This window comes from Nelumbo lutea, chromosome 2 (assembly GCF_056320005.1).
Source record: "Nelumbo lutea isolate HS-2025 chromosome 2, American lotus-T2T, whole genome shotgun sequence".
NCBI classification, from domain to species: domain Eukaryota; kingdom Viridiplantae; phylum Streptophyta; class Magnoliopsida; order Proteales; family Nelumbonaceae; genus Nelumbo; species Nelumbo lutea.
The window spans coordinates 61,562,415-61,567,416 of record NC_142685.1 but is presented as its reverse complement, the minus strand read 5'-3'; positions in this window follow the sequence as shown (position 1 = coordinate 61,567,416).

Here is a 5,002-nt window from a genome sequence, read left to right as displayed (position 1 = left end):
ACCATACTGAAACAAACTCAAACTCATTCTAGTAGAGAGGCCCAAAAATAAGAATACAGGGCTTAGTGACACTAAGAACCCCTTCCACCAACTTTATGCCCCCCTGCAATTGACACTAAACTCCTCCTAACCCTATTCCATCTGAATGGACTTAACTTCTTCTAACACTTTCCCAACCTCTTGGTGGCTCCTTCTCCACCCTTCTAAATATTTTCCCAAAAAAGTCCCTTCCCAATTTACCATAACAAGCTTTTTGGCTTTTTTTAAAACTTAGTCTCTTTGTAAACAACTTATTTTCTCTTTTATTTCTTCCCCAACTTACCACCAATTTAGAATTACCTTTAACAAAAGCCTGGTGAATGTCGAAAATAGGTTCCCTTATCTCGGGTTACAATAACAGAAGAGACAAAGCTTAAACCATTAATACATAAAAATGGAGAGCGGCAACTTACCTCTTCGCAACATTGATCAGAGTTCTCAAACCTTTTTCCAACGCAACTCAACGCATCCAAATCCATGTCCACAGTTGCTAGTTTCTTGTTCCCTTTCGCTTCCCCGAATAATTCCTAGTCCTCCACATTATCAACCGGCAAATTATCAATATCGCAATCCTCTTCCTCCTCCTCCTAGTCTTCAGAGTTCTGTTGGGGTTCCCAGTCCACCCCATACTACCCCACTCTCTTTTTCTAACTAATTTTAGCCTTTTTTATGTTCGGTCTGGTTGTGGATCCGAATTCGAATTCGAGCCCTTGATTTCCTAGATGACGACCCCTTCAGATCGTCTTTTCCTCGGCTTATAGTCCACTAAATTCTCCATCAAATTCATTAAGGCTTTACTCTTTCCTTTCCCCCTAATACCCTCATAGTCCCTTCCCCCTTCATCTATACCACATCTTACCAACCTTGCCACCTGTCCTTCCACGTCAGTTTTATCTTCTCTCTCACTATGGGACCATGCATTTGTGCCCTGTGATTGATGCGCCCCCATCTGAAGCAGTCCTCCCATCGAGCACGCCCTTCAGTCAGTTGTCCCTTCATCAACAACTTCTAGCTTCTTCTCCGACATCGGTTGTCTGCTAGCTTTCTCCGGCGATATGATAACTGTGAAGAAACCCTCTACCGCCCCGACTTAGTGTTTAACCCCTCCTAGAAGAGGCTCTTCCTGCACGATCCACTAAAGTTTGATCTCTCACCATGGTTCTTAATGTGCTTGCAAGAGACCTCACCAGCCACTATGATACCCAGATTGGAACCTATCCCACCTCATTCCAATTATGGGTTCCTTTCTTCCCTTTCATGTAGAGCTCTATCCATCTCTATCACCTTGCCTTTCTCCTCCAAATTCCCTACTTGATTGATGAACTTAAACTCCTTCCAAACTGATGAAGCGCGAAGAGAAGGGCCATAGCTTGCCAAACCCCCTTCTATATTCAGATTGTACTCTGCTATCTTGCTTGCTAACTCCTCCAACATCTACATGTTAGAGATCCTTTGGCAACCTCTCTCCTCGTGTCCGATAATCCCACACCTATAACAATATTTCAATAGTTTTTCATACCGGAACCTGTACCACACCTTCCTTCCTTCATCGTCTTCATCGAAATTTCCAATCACTAGTGGCTTTCTTCGTTGCTTTCTTCCACATCCTCTTCCTTCACTGGTTCACTTGCGACTGCCACCATTTTTGTTCCCCATTGCCAACATCTTTTATCTACTGGAGCTTTCAGGAAGCGTACAATGATGCACAACTCCATGAATTCAAGCTGGTCCAAAGGGACATTCAGACACCATTTTCTCAGCAGAAGGGGGTATCCTTCAATTGGGCATGGCTCCTGTAGCATGAACCTTCTCATATCCTTTTCCTTCTGGAAGCTGATCCATAGTAATTCTCCTTCTAACCATTTCACCTCATAATGGTTGTTCATCCAGAAATTCCTTGTTTTTTGTACAACACCATGAGCATTCATCCGCTTGTTCGCCACAATCTTCCCATATAGCGACTTCCTACATTTGCTATGTAGCTCTTTCAAGCTTCTCTCCATACTCACCTCCTCACTGAAACCTTCCAATCTGTCTGCTTCTTGGATCCCCAGTCTCATTCAAGATTTCCCATCAAGTATGTCGCAGCTTCCTCGCTAAGCAATCTTAATTATGCTCTCTCGAGCAGTGTAACGCTCAGAGCAATCTAACGCTCTAAGATACCTCTATTTGAAAATCAATAAAAAAAATCTCCCTTGATCTCTTTATCCTCTTTTCCTAATCCTTGAACTCCACTGTCTAAAGAGGAACATAACTATTTCAATCTAGATGGAAAAGGCTATCTAAAGGAAAGATTTCTTCACTCAAATCAAATCTCATAAGCTCTCTACTTCTACTTTGTTACTCCTCCCCACCACTACCTCCGACTTAATTAATATGCAATTCTCACAGAAAGGCCGAACAGGAGCAACTCTTCTCATTGGAATCACTTAGTCTTTTCTGTCTGAGAAAATTGAATTCACCCATGAGAATTGCGATAGCAACGGCACCATCAAAAGCTTTTGTGTCCAACAAGACCCATTGAACTGGCAAATGGTTGCCAAGTCTTTCAAGGGAAGATGCTTAGATGAAGTTAAGCACATGGTGCAAGAGTATCAGATGCCCATGGTCAAGCTAGGCAGTGAGACCACCAAAGGGCAAGCAACCGAGCAAGCGAGAGCGGGAGAGAGGGTTTTAGTGATGGAAGGTTGGGATCTAAACACGAAATCGACATTGACATAGATCCCTTTATTGATGACGAAGGTGGGTTTTTAAGGGATGGAGCAACATGTGTGTAGAGGCTGAAGGAGGAGTACAAGGCATTGATAGCATATATGGGGATGAACAAATCCAACGACAACAACTGGTTTAGGATATCTATTGCAAACCTTGAGGGGACGAGGTAAACTGGCAAGTGTTGGTACATCCATAACCTCCTAAAATACGAATTTGATCTTCAATTCGACATTCTCGTTACCTACCCTTCCACGACGTCGGAGATCGAGCTCCCCTAGTTCGATGGAAAGACACATATATAAGATGTATAGAGGTGGGAAAATCTACTTGACCATCCACTTCAAGCCATTGTGGAACAAAAACTATCGTATATTTGGTATTGCGCATGCTTGTAGAGCATGGACAAGGGGACAAATAGTTATGGTGTCACGATCAACTATTTTACACAGTAAATTAAGAAGCTATCTTGTGTCCGGATGTAGTAGGCACGTTAGGTAAGCACTATGAGTGAGCACCGAATAGCTGTGTGACACCTGTCCCGGCTAATGCTCCTTCCATCTTAACATTTTTGTGCCATTTAGGAATTACCTATTATTTTATTATTTGTAAAAAATAATTAAAAATAAAAAAACAACAAAAAAGAAAAACCTATCCCAACGCCTTTCTCTCCAACCTTCAGCCATTTATGTTTCTCTTTCCAATTCCGACTTTCAATTATAAATAGGGTTTTTCTCTCATTGAACTCATCTTCTTTCTCATTTGCTGTATTTGCAATTATAATAGTTCGTCTTTCTCAATAAACAAAAACGATAAGACAAATATACCGTAGGCATTAAAATTATTCTATACTAATTATCATAAAATAAATAATTTATATAAAAACTAGTAATTTACTTAAAAGCTTTTTATTTTTGGTGAATGCTCTAAATTTAGAGAATTAATATATAATAAAGCATTACATGTTACAATTTTAGAGAATATTTCTTATGCGTAGACTGAATTCTCTAATTTTCCATTCTTCCTCATTGTAGAGGTATAAATCGGACCGAATTTGGACCGGCTTGGCACGACACGATACGATGGCACGTGGGTCGTGCCAAGCCTGATCAAATGGTCCGTGTCATGTTGGGCTTGGGGTTTTAGGTCTGTGGACTAGACCGGCACGGCATGACTGAACGGGTCATGCCTTCTGCAACCCGCATGCTTGTGTCATCGTGACACCATAGCCAATTTCATTAGACAAGTGTTTGTTGCGGTGAGACTCCCATTATTTTAAGATCTCCGTACAAGGGAGTCTTAGACAACGAGAGAATACCTCTTCCTCTAAAAGTGGAGTTAGAAAGGAGGATAAAGTAGTCCAAGGGATATATTTTTTTGTCGATTTTAAAATATATATATACTAATTTATAAAAGGGTAAAATGGGTATTTAAAAGATGCAGCGGTCTAATGTTTTCCGTTTAGATTAATGATTGAAGGGAGTTTTTTGTCGAATTATTTAAAGGTTTAAGTGAGGTTTTTGATAAAGTGAAACTATAGGAAAGGTTTTTATAATTGTCATAAACTCTAAGAAAAAGTTTTGTATTTTATCCTTTTTAAAAAATAAATCATTTGATATTAGGCGCTTTATAATTTTTTTCTGTAATAAATATTTATAACTATTTTGTCCTTCATCTTCTTTCAAATTTTACAAAAGAACTGCATTTTGCAATTTGCGCTTTTGGCTTCATTCTTCCTCTCACCGTTCGTCCGCCAACCGCCACCGCCACCGTAGCAGCAGTGACCAATTACAGAGGAACTGTTGTATACCTGTATCTCTCCATCGTTCTTCCTCTCTCCGTTCGTCTGCCAACCGCCGAGTGCCGCCGCCGCTGTAGCAACAGTGACCAGTTACAGAAAACCGTTGTACGCCTGTATCTATCCATCGTTCTTCCTCTCTTCGTTCGTCCGCCGACCGCTAGGCACTGCCGCCACCGTAGCATCAGTGACCAGTTACAGAGGAACTGCGCGTGGTAGCTATCATTCTTCCTCTGGTTTTCATTGACTTTGGTCTTCGATTATTAATCAGTAGTCATCATTATCCTATTTCTGTCTTGCTGTATTAGACGGTGTCATTAATGGTTTTTCTTGTATAAATAAAACTCTTGTTGTTGTCTTGCTCATGTATCCCTCCGATTCATTTTTTCAAAACATTACTTAACAAACAAGCATTATTTTGTATAGCAGAAGGCAAGTGTTTCTTCTGCAATT